Here is a 15442-nt window from a genome sequence, read left to right on the forward strand (position 1 = left end):
CTGAGGCTGCGGGCCATGTGGCAGAGCAGTTCTGCTGGGTTCCCTGACCCTGTTGCTCTCCACTTGAGCACCCCTTTCCAATAAAGTCTTTTGCTTTGTCAGGACATGTGTCTCCCCTGCAGCTTATTTCCGAGTGTTAGACAAGAGCCCACTCTCGGGTCCTGGAAGTCAGCCACCTTGGTCTCTCTGGAGCTTTGATCCCCTGAGAAAGCACCAGGCTTGGGGTGGGGGGGATTGTTTTTGAAGAACCACTGGCAGTGGCTGAGGATCCTCTGCTGGAGAAATCAATCTGGAGAGACATGGGTGGAAAGTTGGGCCCAGGACAGCCAGCTGGGTGGGGAGGAGTTGGGGCAATTCTTTGGAATGCAAGGCTCCTGGAAGGCAGAGACATGGTAAGTTTTGAATTTGGAACTGACACCCTGGAGGCTGAGAGAGGGGTGGATTGGACTGGCTGGGGCTGCAGAGGGGAGAGGAGGAAGTTTTTCTGGGCCCTATTGCTTCGTCTATAACAATGAGGTTGTTTGGTGTCTCAGCTGCATAGCAAAACACTTCAAAACAGTGGTTTCAGGGAACTACCATTCTGTGGATTGCTGGGCAATTGTACTGTCTGGGCCAGCCTGGTTGGTCTGGGCTAGCCTGGTTGGTCTGGGCCTGCTGGGCTTCCTTGTACATTCACAGTGAGCTGACAGGTTACTGGGCAGCTGAGGTTGGCCTCCCTCGAGTGTCTGGAGGTGGACTAGTGCTTGGCTAGGGCACCTCTGTTCTCCTCTACGTGGGCTCTCATCCTCCGGGGTGGGAGTGGGCTATGGGTCAGACAGTGTGCACTGCCCTCTCTTTTCCCCACTTCTGCCATTGGCTGGGCCTCTGATCTAACCCTTTAATTTATGCTGACATGCACAAGTAATCTCTCTCCATGTGTGGGCTTGGAGTGAACTCTCTAATAATAATAGATATCATTACTGACACCACAGTTATTCATGAAGTTCCTGTGTTAAAGTGGAAAAGAAACAACACAAGGACAAATGCCAAGTTGGGGACGTTCTTAATTTTCTTCTTCTTTTTTTAAAATTGGAGTATAGTTGATTTACAGTGTTGTGTTACTTTCTGCTGTGCAGCAAATGAATCAGTTATACATATACATACATTATCTTTTATAGATTTATTTTCCCATATAGGTCATTACAGAGTATTGAATAGAGTTCCCTGTGCTATACAGTAGGTCCTTATTAGTTATCTATTTTATATATAGTAGTGTGTATATTGTCAATCCCAATCTCCCAATTTATCCCTCCCTCCCTTCCCCCTCTGGTAACCATATGATTGTTTTCTATATTCATGACTCTATTTCTGTTTTGCAGTAAGTTCATTTGTACCATTTTTTAGATCCCACATATAAGCGATATACAATATTTGTCCTTCTCTGCCTGACTTATTTCACTCAGAATGACAATGTTGCTGCAAATGGCTTTATTTTCTTTTTTTTATGGCTCAGTAATATTCCATTGTATATATGTATTAATTTTCTTCTTAAAAAATGTAAAAAAATTCACGTTAAGGAGGATCAAGTCTGTAACTTTGCTAGTCCCCAGGGCCAGCCAGCACCTCAGCAGAAAAGCCTGATGCATGTGTGGCACCTTAGGCTTTCCAAATGCTGTCATCTGCATTCTCTCTTGAGCCTCCAAACCAACATTGTGAGAAAGGTAGGAGGGGTATCATATAACCCTCACTTTATGGTTGAAAAAACTGAGACATGAGGAGAGGAATGTCCAAGGTCAGTTGCAGAGTAAGGAATTCTGACTCTAAGTTTCAGTGTTTTTCCATTTTGCTTCACAATCCTGACTCATCCTCAGTAGTGGCCCACTATGACCCCTGGATCGTTCTCTTTTCTAGTGAAACTTATTTGGCTCTTATTTAGCAGTGTGATGCATTGCTTTTGGCTACAGATATTCTCCTAGAAGACTAAGCTTTGGGTTGTGAGGTATCCAATAGCTAATTTGAAATGAAAATCATCTTATTTGCATTGTCATTGTCAGAATGTCTCTAAGGTACATTGCCAAGGACAGAGTCAATGAAAAATAGCCTATGAACTTTGTCTCTGTGCATCTCTTTCTAATTTAATTGGGGTCTCCCTTTTTCTGGAAAATTTCAGAGACAACCACACACATACCCTCTCAACAGCTATGCTCAGGAAAATTTTCCTGTAATTTGAGATTTGTTTCACCCATGTTTTCCTGAAGGCCTTGAGAATATTCCACATGGTTTACCCCTTCCAGCCCTGCAGATGACTTGGAGTGCCTTTGATGTGCATTTCCTCTCTGACAGCACCCATCCATAGCGTGAAGCTGATGTGGAACTCAGGAATTGCAGTCAAGTAAGGGCTGCCCTCAGGCTGGAGGATGGACGACCTTTCCCTTCCCCAAGGTCTAAGACAATCCCCTGTGAACATGGAGATATTCAAGTGTCAGTAGAGGGGCTCCCTTACGCTGGGGGAGCAGAGGGTGAGCTCTAGATGGGCATTCTAGTCTTAGGTCACCAACTTGCTGTGAGGCTTTCTGTAAGTCATTCCACCTCTCTGATCCTTCATTTCCTCATTGTAAGGCCACTCCCTGATTCTGGAAACCAAAGCTTGAGAGGGTGAACCAGGTGCTGGTCTCTTCTGCAGGGCACGTTGTCTTTTTCTGCCTTGAGGAGAATTTGGTTATTCAAGTAAATTTGAGGCATCCTAGACCAAATTATCAGGAGTGGTAATTGGGAGGGATTAACATGCATGTCGGTGGTTCTAATTTCATGTAATCGATGGCAAGATAGACATTCTGTTAATTTCATAGTAAATTCTTACAGCTTAAATCATGATGCAGAGTGAAAAAAAATAGATAAATATTGCCTGAACAGACTCAAACTTGTGATATTACAAAAAATGATTTCCTAAATTGTTAAACCCTGAGCTCTCTGATTCATAGATTTCCCAAAGCCAACACTTCTCTTTTCTCTTTAATACTCTGAGCTTATACACTATAATCCCTTTGATGAAGACAATACTGGAATATTTTAAATGACTAGAATCGTTCATAAGACCCTTTCTCAAATGTCCTCTCATTTAATCAAATCCTGGTGATGGACTTGACTTGGAGCAGCCAACCCGTCTGGATTCCCTCCTCATCTAGCCACCTTGTGGTGCAAAGGCAAAAAGACCCCTGCCTGGGCCTCTCCCTGACTTTAGGAAGGTGAGTGTTTATTTTCAGGAGATTCAAATAATATAAGCATCAAAAATAATAGTTCTCCCTTTTCAGCTCTGGTATGGGCCTTTGGTAAGCTGTTTCCCAGAGCTTGGGAAGTAAGGACAGCAGCCCCAGCCAGTGGGGCCTGATTTCAGGTGCGTAGACCTCGCAGCCACTTTATCCCACCACCATCTCTGCCCTGAAAAGATATTAGAAGCTCCTTGAGGGTACGAATCATGCACTCTTATTTTATTAGGTTCTTCCCAGGGCTTCCTAAATGCATCTTAAAATGATTACAGAGTGAGTTTCTTAGAAAAATATATTTTTACCAATTTCATTTCAAAGGTGCATTGCACTACTGTCCTAAAGTGGAAGTTTTGTGACTCAAGGCTGAACCCAGTCACTGTGCATTGTCCCCACTGCCACGTAATCCTAAAAAAAGAAAAGACTCACCCTGGTTTTTACGTGATGATATGAAGTCTTTGAACAGCAAATTTAATTCTTCCAGCACCTGCAAGGCAGGTGGTGTAAACTCTCTGGGTGCGCCAACAGAAGCTCTGAGCTCACGTGACTTGCCCAAGGTGCTACAGCTACCACATGCTTCTGAATCTACATTCAGGCCACACCTCCTCAGCCACAGGGTGGAACATAAATAATTCAATGCAAGAACAGGGTGTTATCCAGAGATTCCTGGGTTTATGTGGTCTCTGTCGTGGCCTCGACAGTCAGGAGAGCCGGGACAGGGAGAAGCCAGAGTGTGGGAGCTGAGTGTTTTCTCAGCCAGCGATCAGCAGTGAATTACCGGTTGCTTTGGGGAGGCATTTGGTTGGGCACCCAGCACAGTGCCTTCTGTACCTCACTCTTTAAGGGTGATGGGTACTGGCAGGGGACAGCTTGAGGGCACTCCGCAGTAGACGAGCACATCTTTCTCACTCTAGGAGGTGCTACTGAGCTGCTTGAGGCCGTGGGAAAGTCCATCTAGAGAGGGAACACATCCCAGCCAGTGGGAACAGAGGGGTGAAAGCCCAGGCTTGCACATAACAGGGAAGGGCCCAGCCTGGAGCAGCAGGGATCAGGGGTGGCCAGGCCAGCACACTTGACTACAAGTCTTGGGCTCGTGCTTTTAGGCATTTATTTAACTTCTCTAAAAGTCCAAGGATTGGGAAAAAAAAAAAAAAAAAGGTGAATCAAGGCTGGTTCTAGAACCTGAAAGCCACTTAGGGATGGACCCTGAGCTGGGCCAAAGCCCACAAGTTGTCCAGTGTTATGAGCAGTGGTGGTCACTACAGGGTGGGGCTCTTAGGCAGTGGTTAGTACAACACAGGGAGGCATTCAGGGGCTCCTGTTACAGTGTCTTTCTGACTATCCCGAGGGTTAAGGGAATGATCTGCCCTTTAGAATCTTGAGGTGTATCCTTTACAACCGTTCAGCAATGAAAACGCATACATTCATCAAAGGTGTGGACCTAAAATCACAAGCTGGCGGCCCTGCTAGATTTGGCCATCAAGTGCTTTTTTTCAGAATGTTTCTTTTATTTACTTTAAAAATGTGAATCAACATGAAAAAAATGAAGGAATTCTCCGAAACAGTCCAGATTCCATAAAAAATTTGAAATATCTGGCCGTACAGAGCGGCTTGTCTTCATGGCAACATCTATTTGAGCAGAGGTGCAGTTGCCCCTTCAGAGGGATCATGTGTTTAAAGTTAGCCATGGTCCTCACCCCTGCCTAGTATCCCTGGCATTGGGGCAGGGTGTCCGTCGCTGTTTATCTTGTGCTTACATTGTTGTTTTTTCTGACAGGAGATGAAGAACTCTCTGTTTCCATGTCTCTACCCAAAGGGGAAATGGGAAATGGTCTTTTCTCACAACCAGTCTTCTTCCCCACTGTGTGACCTCCCTGGACCCAGCAGCCATTTGCTTCCGAGAACATGGGGATAAACAGACTTCCTTAGATGCAAGAGTGGGGTGAAGAGATGCTTCTGTGATGTGATGTCTCCAGATGTGTTCAAGAAACCCCTGGGGACAGGTTTGAGGGGCTTTGGCAGAGGCACTAGGGGGAGGACCTGGGTTCAGTCAGGTAGAGCTTATTAAGGTACAGCTGGTTGAGGACAGCTGGGGTTTCAACAGGACCCAGAACCAGTTGCTCAGAATCAAAGAGTTCATTAGGTGAGGCTCAATTTACAAATCTTAAAATGACAGTTTTTCATTTGGCAATGTTAATGTGTTAATAAGTCGGTTATGAATGCAGGGTTAAATGAAGCAGGCACCCAGCTTGTGTGTGCTTGTGCGGGTGTGTGTGACACACCATGTGTGGTTTCTTGGAGTCGGGGAAAATCTGTCTGCCTTTCTAATATTGAGTTCATTTTGACAACAGAATAAGATGTATTTTGAACACATGTCCGTCCTGCCTTTTCCAAAGGGGGTGCTAATGAGGACGGGGCCCCAGAGGAAGGAGGAGGGTGCAGCTGGGTTTCTCTGTGGGGTATTTGCTCATTGGGCTTCCTCTGGGGATAAAGGCTTGGGGCATCTGTGTGCCTTCTGGGTGCCAGTGGCTCCTTGGGTTACAGTCCTGGGTGTCAGAGAGGGCAGGGCACCTCGCTAGTTGAGGTGTATTTTGGACACTAAGCTTGCTTGTGAAAGGTGAGTACCAAGCCAAATTTCCACCCCCAGCTCCCAAGACAGGGTCCTGCAATTCCATGTGAAATGGGAAGCAATTTGGTCAGAGTAGCCTATGGAATAGAGTAAATCCTTTAAACCAGTTGTAGAAAAATGCAAATTTTAAGGCAAGCAATTAAAAGCAGATAGAAATTAGAGATTTGGATTTTGCCGAGCAAGCTTTCTACAGCCACTGTCAGATCTCTGTGCAATTTATCTGAATTCCATCATTGGTGGCCAGACTGGATTTTGATAAAGAGCCGCAAAATCTGTCCCTCTCCAGCTCCTGCGACTTGCCACACACTCCATTCAAGCTGAAGCGTCCGCACAATCCCTTGCATAATTTGGAGTTAATCATTTGTACTTCACAGCTTCTGAGAGGCCTTAGACTTGGGAGGTGGGGACAGATTTGGCTTTTTAATCGCCTTGTATATTGTGCAGCTTGAGATAAATGACACCGACTGTCTGAAATCTACATTCTTGCTTCTGATGCAAAACTGTAATTAATTTTGTGCAGTGTTTCAGAATTGATCGTGGTCACTTGAATTTCTAATTTTTCATTCACTTCAAATACCCTGATTTTTTTCTTTCCCCTTTCCTTAAAGGAATGTGCTCTAGCTACGGAACGGAACGTTCTGTGATGCTGGTCTACTAAATGACTCTCTTATGCCTCTTTTTCAGTAAGGTGAAACAGAGGTCAAGGCCTATGGCTCCTGTTTATCTCCTAGTTTGTATTCAGATGTATTTCCTGATTTATAGGAAATACCATCAAAACTTATTAAATTATAACTAAGTAGTTCGGCAGCACTTAACGACGTATTGTAAAAAGCTCAAAAAGCTTCATTCACACATCCTATTCAGTATAAGACAATTAAACACAATTTAGGCAATAATTACCCTAATTAACTACACTATAATGTTTGTATTCAAGATTATGGCAACATTGTATCACTTCACTATTTAAATAATAACAAGGTTTCCTAATTTCTCTGTATTGATAGTTGTTGTATGTGACTCTTTGTTTGGTATATTTCACTGTAAAAATATTTGTCAGTGAAAGATTGAACAATATGAATGAATTTGATTATGCCATTGTCAAAAGCCCCATGCATCACAATTCCTTGTTTTTAATCACTACTGTAAACCTTGCAGCCAGAGGGCATAGTTTTAATTTGGGTGTCTTACTAATGAAAAGAAAAAAATAATTGTTTTGCCAGGATTTAATAATAAGCAATAAAATCAGCCAACCAGATTTTACCTCTGCATTCAATCTCTTTTTTATTATAAAACATTTTTGTCCTTTTTCTAGATTACAGGCGTAGATACTGAACATTTTACTAATAAATATTTCAGTTTGCTTATGGAGGCTAATGCTGTCATCTGAATATGGAATTATATTTCTTTCATGCTTCATTATCATTTCATGGTAGTAATGACAGTGAGGCGATGGAATATTTACAGGCTTTTCAGAAGACATTTATCCAATACATTCCCTGAAGGGCACCTAGGCTTAAAGATACATTATCCTTTTGTAAAGCTCTGCCCAGAATCCCAATTCCTGAATCAGCCAATCAGAACTTTTTTTTCCCCTTCAACACAACATATTGAAGAAGCCTCCCTCCCCTCCACCCCCATTGGTGGGCCATTTATCCCGGAAGTTAAGAGGAATAGAGTTGGGGGAAATAGGACTGTGACCTCTGTTGCCACAGTCTGTGAAATGGGCACATAAGCTATGCTGTCACTGTTGCCTTGGGCCCTGGGCATGGCTGTTCCGGTTTTGGCAAAAGCGATTCTTCTTCAATTTAAATTATTTTCTAGATGGTTTCCAAGACTCTGGAGTTGTTTGTCTTATTAATTGATGCTGCTGTTGAGATTATAGATGGTAAATCTCAGGCTTTGGGGGACCTAAAGGGGAGTGAACCTGTGGTTACGGGAGGGAAAATGTTTAGATGATGGTTCTTCTGAGAGGTGGGACGGACCACGGCGGAGGGCAGTGGTTGTCCGTGTCCTGTTTTGGTCCTCAGGCCATGGGTGGGGCCTCCATGGTGCCCCTCCGTAGGGCGTTTGGGGACTGCAGAGAGCTGGCAGCCATCTTTAAGCCTGGTGCCCCATCGAGCGGGGCAGCTATTCCCTGGTTCCTGCCAACTGGACAGACCCAGGCCCAGTATTGTCAGAGCTTCTGATTTTTCAAGGGAACCTGGAAATCAGGATTTTCCTGGGAAATATCCTGATTTTTAAGTATTGGCAATTAATTCAAACATTTATGAACTACTGTGCAAACCTAGCAAGACCGTGGCCTGCACTGAGGACTGTAAGCTGCCAGGTTTTGGTGTCTAGTCGAGGGACGCTGAGAGGACATGTGTGTTATGTTCTGGACATGCAGTGGAGACAGAGGAGGGTTATCCCGGGTCCTCCTGCACTGGGCTGGGCAGTGAAGTCTTGGAATACCAGGCTGTTGGCCTGGCTCTCAGGTCTCTTTATTCTCACTGCTTAACTTGACCACTGTGTTTTGGAAAGGCCTTTAGTGGCTAATCTGATAGGAGGTTTATCTCTTCTAAAATTCTTCTCTGGACAAATCGATGTTTGGTGAGACTGTGTTGATGGCTGTCTCATTTGTATCTGTGTTCTCTTCAACACAGCTCTCTTTGCTACTGTACCCTAGCTTGTGGAACCTTCAGGCCTAGAGAAACTTCCTGAAGGATAGTGAGCTATTTCTCAAAAAAGGTGCATCTTTTCTGCTGTTTCACAGAATTGAGTGAAGTGAATCGGACTCAGATGCAGAACGTAGGAAAGCCCGGTGCTGCGGGGGGTCCTGCTGCTTCCTGGGTGCTGGGCTACACTGGGTCCTAAGCAGCTGGGTGCTCGGTGCGATTCTGCTGCAGGAAGCTTCTCTGCAGCCTGCAGCCCTGGGCTGATGCTCCAGGGCAGATGGCAGTGAGGGTTCCTCTGGCCCGGGCATTCTGCTCTGATGCAACCAAGATGCCTTCGTCCTTGTCCCTATGCCACTATCATGGCAGGGTGAAGCTGGAGATTTGTCCAGAGGGGAGGAAGTGGGGGGTGTGTGGGACCCCCGCACAGCAGCTGACTTGGAGGCAGGTCTGAGTTACTGCCGTGGCTCTGACAGGCCCCCGCTCCACCCACCGCGATAGAATCACTGCCGAGGACACCGTCCCCAACCCAGTCTCGCTGGCAGCCCAGCACTCACAATTCAGGAAAAAATCGTGAGACTCGAGCTTTCCCCCGGGAGAACAAGGACACCAGTTTTCTCAGGCTTGTCCTTCTGCAGACATATCTATATTTAGGTTTCCATATGATTAAGAAGCAGCAAGATGTGAGACTTTCTGGTCTATGAGAGAAGATGAGTCAGTCTGGCCATAGTTGACTTGAAAAAGAAACAGAGCTGGCTATTCTCCCCACCTCCCCCCAAGTGCATTACGTTTTTCTGTTCGGGGATGGCTGCCTGGCCAGGTGGAGACTAGGACCTCCAAACTTCCACCGTCTTCTAGAAGAGGCCCCAGCCAGGTTGTGGGGAGTTGCTGATATTCTGTGTTCTGGGAGCGGGAAGAGATTTGTCCAGAATTCCCTGGGCCATGGTCCCTTGTGCTGCTGCCTTGGTATCCAGCCTGAGAGACACCTCCCCAACTCCCTCCGCCCCCCATTTAGGCTGCCATATACAGTGCCCCAGAATCCAGACATGGGGGCTTCTCACCTGCTCAGGACCTGAGGTCCAAAGCTTCCTCCAGTGATCTGGGCTCTGGGCTCAGGAGGCTGGGAGTTTGAGGAGGGGCCGGATGGAGGGTGGACGGGGCTCCTGTGTGTAGCTGAACTGTTTTTGCTTTCTTCTCCCTGGTCCCACTCAGGTTCTGCCCTGAGTACTTTCACAGGGAGGCCCTGACTAAGATTGCCAGATGAAAGGTAGGATGTCTGGTTAAATCTGAATTTCAGACAACTAATCATTTTTTTTCCTCCAAAGGTCTATGCTAGCATTTATTGAGTACTTACAAAGGAAGTACTTTACATGGATTATCTCATTTAATTCTCATACAACTCCGTGAGACAGATGCTATTTTTTAAACTTTTTATTTTATATTGGAGTATAGGTGATTAACAATGTTACTTTAGTTTCAGGTGTACAGTAAAGTGATTCAGTTATACATATGCATGTATCTATATTTTTTTTGAATTCTTTTCCCATTTAGGTTGTTATATAATATTGAACAGAGTTCCCTGTGCTATGGAGTAAGTCCTTGTTGGTTATCCATTTAAAATATAACAGTGTGTACATGTCAATCCCAAAGTCCCTAACTAATCATTTTTTTAGCATACCTATGTCTCAAATATAATACTAATATATGCTAATATACTATAGACACACTAATACTAACAATTATTTTCTTGGTGTATTATTTTAGTATTCAGTATATCGTGGAACTTTTTTAGCATAAGTATGTCTCGTGCATATTTGAGACATTGATACTAAAAATTTATTTGTTGTTTATCTGAAATTCAAATTTCACCAGCTTCCTGAATTTTTACTTGTGAAACCCGGCAGTGCTGACCCCGAGACTGTGTGCTTGAGGCACCATGACCCTGCGCCTCACGGCTGCTTGGATAGGGAGGAACTCGACCCTTTTGGCATAGCTTATGGCTGTCCGTTTAGAGGCAGGATGGAGGTTATGCTGAAATTCTGTTGTCTCTCCAGGAATGCTTAAACTAGTCCATGTTGCTAATCAAAGCTCACTTTGGGTTTTTGTGAGCTGGGTGGATCTCTGCTGCATTAATTCCTATTTCTGTAGGATACAGGAAGGTGCCTGCAGAATGCCACCTGTAGCCCTGTCCCCACAGCATCCACAGAGATCCCACAGACATCAAATGTGCTCACCCGGTACCCAGGGAGAGCTCTGTCCAGGTTCTTGATGTCTGCGCTGGTTCCCACAGGGCTTGCCTGACAGGGGAAGATGGTGGCAAAGCCTCCTAGCAGGTAGCAGATTAGCAGGTGAGGGGCCTTCCTCTGTATTCCCTCTACATCCCCCATACCCAGCACCATAGCCCCACTCAGCCTCTTTCAGCACAGGCCAAGGTGTAGGGAAATGTCCTGAGGGGTACACATCAGCCTTTTAACCCATGATTGTCCTTTGTGAGTGGGGTCGAGGGTGAGTGGAGAAACATCTACCTTTATTACTGGGTTGGCCAAAAGTTTCGTTCGGGTTTTTCCATAACATCTTACGGAAAAATCTGAACGAATTTTTGGCCAACCCAATATTTTCTTTCCTTCCATATCGTTTGAATTTGTTGCAGAAAGCATGTGTTATTTTTAGAATATAAACACCATTGATGATCAAGAAACGCTTTTGCCCAATCGCCAAGGGAACCCTCTCCTGACACTCCAAATACATCTTCAGACTTTTACCCACTCCTGGTTGGGGATGGTGGTGCAATCGTGGCATAAAAACCAAATCATGATGATAAATGTGGACCCAATTCGTCTTTGCGAGGATTTGAACTCCTTACATTGGGGTTGGAAGGAACAGAAAACGAAGCTCGGGGAGGTCCATCCACAGTGAAATGCCCGGGGAGGCGGCGGGTACATGTCTCACTCCTGTGTGCCCTTTTCTCGCCCAGAACTCCTTCTTGGCAAGGGTGTCTTGGTGCCCACCAGGGATGGGCAGTGCCACATCCAGTGGGACTCCGACCCAAGTTGTGACTGCAGCTTATATACTGCTGTGTCAACAAACAGCGCTTTCCCCTCGGGGTCAGCGTGGGAAATGCTCCCTGCCCAGCCCACCACAGATGGTCCAGGGCGCAAGCGAGGTCAAGGTCGGAGGTCCCCTGTCCCCTCCAGCGTCTGCCCGGCCACTGCCAGCTTTTCCCAGGCCGAGAAGGAGAGGCCATTTTGAGAACACACATCATCTTTTTGACGTAGGGCTCCAATCACAAAATGCAGTGATGGCTGCTGCAAATGTATCGATTTGTTTTTTTCTCCATAGACCCGTGTGCTGTTTGTAGGTAGAGGGGGAGAAAGCCTGCGAACAGAGTGAAATCTACTTCTTAGAAGCCTGGGTTATCAAACTCATTAATCTACATGTCAAGAGGCTAGGAATGAATAATTGTGTGTAGAATTTATCTGCCAACATGATAGCTACTTTTCAGCATTCTCCTAGGAGCTCCTCCATCGCGCCCCCTGATTATACGCTTTGTCTGGTCTGCCCTAGCCTGCCGGGTGGTGGGGATGCTGGGGGAGCCCTCAGCCCCTCTGAGGACGGGGACAGGCTCTTCTGACCCACGCCACGCCAGTTGGTCTTGCTGCCTTCCCGGCCCATGCAGAGGGGCGCGGACTCATGGGTGCCCCGCAGTGGCCCTCATGGCAGAGTGGTGGCTAATTAGACGCAAATGCCAGGCCTTTCTTGCAGGGGGCCTCTCTGTCTGATTTAGTGGAAAGCTATTGCTGGAGTAGGCCTGGCTGGTGGGGTGTTCTCAGCACCATCCCTGACCTTTGCCCCTGTTAGAACTGAGTGGTTTGGGTAGAAGGTGGTCCAGGTGGGCTTCCTAGATCCTTGGGCTCTGGGGTGGAGGTGTAACCTACAGTGGATAGGTAAAGGTCAGGGACAGCAGCAAAAGAGGGTCAAGGTACTCTCAGAGCTGAGCGGACCGGAGAGAATGCAGCTGGCCTTAGGGTTTCTTTTGTTTTTGTTTTTTTAAATTGAGCAAACTATGGTTACCAAAATCAAAAGGGAGAGGGGGGAGGGACAAAGAAGGAGCATGGGAATAACAGATAAAAATGACTGTATATAAAACAGATAAGTAGCAAGGACTTACTGTATAGCACGGGGATTTATACCCAATGTCTTGTAACAGCCTATAATGGAATATAATCTGCAAAAAACACTCCCAAACAAAAAATCGGCCTTAAGTTTTAAGACTATATGACTGATGCACCTGAACGTTCAAGGGGCTGGTGAGAACCAGGCATCACCCCACCCCCTGTCCAGCCAGCGGGCAACAGGCCGCCGCAGAGGGACGTCGCAGAGAAGTGCTCTCACCTCTCCCTGTCGTGGGGGCGTCAAGTCACTACTTTCCACACTGACCCCCTTGCCAGGAGCCTCCCCAGGTAGCCTCTGCCTTGTCAGCTACATTTATGATGTGCTCATAATTAAATGTCCACAAAGCTCATGGCGTGCTGACCACAGAGGGGCCATAAGCAGTAAGATAAATGAGACCGAGAGATGTAATATTGCTTCACTTGTGGGCTTCGGCTGATGTTAAAGATTGTCAGTGATAATTATTAATATGTGACCTGGGTGAGTCTTTACGTGGGCACTCACAGCTTTAATAAAGTGGTAAACCCCGTGGTCACACATCCTGCATCTGACACACTCACTTTTCAATTGCGAATTTTAGAAGAGCCCTCCTTCCCTCTGGTTCGCAGGCGATAGAATTACCCATTAAGTTTCTGCCCAAATGCAGTGGATGCAAAGCCTGGCAGTGATGGTAAGTCCAAGTGTGACCTCTTCAGCGCCTCCACTTCTGACAGGAGGGGCGACAGAGAGTGAAGGCCAGGTGAGGAGGGCGGGGTGAGGGGTCGCCTGCACAAAGTACCGCTGGTTCATTCCCCCAAGGGACCGCTGCTCCCACCTGATGTCTGCACTGAGGTGTTGGTGTGGCAGACACCATTGGCGCTCTGTCCAGACCCCTCTCCTCTTTTTAGCAGCTTCTGTGTGTTTTGCTCTTAGCTCCCCCGTTCACCACCACCCCTTTCAGTGCCTTTTTGGCACTGAAGCCTCCTGGCCTGTAAGGAGAGCTGGAACTGCCTGAGGGAATTCTGTCATCTCCCAGCACCTGGTGTGGCCCATAGCCAAGGATGGTCAGTGTAGGAGGAAAAAGGCCCAGGTCTTTGCCTGGAAGATGCAGGACAAACTTTAAGGCATAATTTATGTTTAGGAAGTGTTGGTCTAAATAACTGAGACATTGTTTGAAAAACTAAATTTAAATGTAAAAAACTAAATGTCCATTAACAGATGAATGGATAAAGAAGATGTGATACACACACACGCACGCACACACACACACACACACACACAGGAATATTACTCAGCCATATAAAAGAATAAAATTTTTTCGTTTGTGGCAACATGGATGCAGCTGGAGGGTATTATGCTTAGGGAAGTAAGTCAGACAGAGAAAGACAAATACTGTTGTTTTCACTTATATGTGGAATCTAAAAAATAAAACAAATGAACAAATATAGCAAAACAGAAAAAGACTAACAGATACAGAGAACAGACTGCTGGTTGCCAGAGGGGACAGAGTTGGGGGGGATGGGCAAAATGGGTGAGGGGGATTAAGAGCTACAAACTACAAAGTATAAAAGTAGAAAAGTTACAAGGATGTACTGTACAGCATAGGCAATATAGCCAATATTTTATACTGACTTTACATGGACTATAAGCTATAAAAATATTGAAGTACTATGTTGTACACCTGAAGCTAATATAATATTGTAAGCTAAGTATACTTCCATTAAAAAACAAAACACCAAAAAAAAAACCCAAAAAAACCTTTTGAAGAGAAGTCATATTATGTAAAAATTAATAATAATCCAAATGTAAGATCCCAGTTTATTTAATAAGTGTCTAAGGATGAGATAAAGAAGACACAGGGTCCGGGGGAGGAGAATAAAAATATGTTAACTATGATGTGTTAATATAGGAGTTAAATAGAGGGATTAAATAATACTTTTATGACACTTAAAACCATTTAATACCTGAATTCTAACATGGATGACTGTTTATTGAATACAGTCACAAGCAAAATAGATTTCATAGATCAAGGATAGGGCAGAAAAAGAAACATAAAAAGGAAAAAGAAAAAGCAAAAACAAGATATACATGATATAAGATATAAGATATATACAAGAAAATATGGGAACAGAATACTGGCATCAGAAAAATTTGAATTGAGGGTAAAAACATTAGTTATAACAGAGAAACTATTTTTATTGATGAAGAGCATATACTTTCTTATATTTATTCAATAAATACTGGACCAGGGGCCTGTAATTCAATGTTAAAAAAGGCAGATGAGATTCCTATTTTCATTAGGCTTACAGTCTAGTAGACTGAACTAGTCATGATCCTGTCAAATAACATTACAGTGAAATCCGGTAAGCAAACTGTTAGGAGTACAAGAAGAAATGGAGAGATTCACAGCTGTATTAAAAAAAAAAAAACACCTTAAGTTTCTCTTTCGGTATTTGGCAGATTTTGTAGGCAAAGATTCTAACGATTTAGATGATTTCAAATAACAAAGTTGATTCTTAAATTGACATGTTTCCTAAAATGAAAGATTACATTAGGGCCCATGAAATAGTCACAAAATACACAGCTTACATTGGCTATAAAATAATGAATACATACCAATAATCAAAAAGTATACAGCTGCATGAGCTGCTTGTAAATCTTGGAGATTAATCCTTTGTCAGTTGCTTCATTTGCAAATATTTTCTCCCATTCTGAGGGTTGTCTTTTGGTCTTGTTTATGGTTTCCTATGCTGTGCAAAAGCTTTTAAGTT

Source organism: Physeter macrocephalus, chromosome 17 (assembly GCF_002837175.3).
Source record: "Physeter macrocephalus isolate SW-GA chromosome 17, ASM283717v5, whole genome shotgun sequence".
Taxonomy (NCBI): Eukaryota; Metazoa; Chordata; class Mammalia; order Artiodactyla; family Physeteridae; genus Physeter; species Physeter macrocephalus.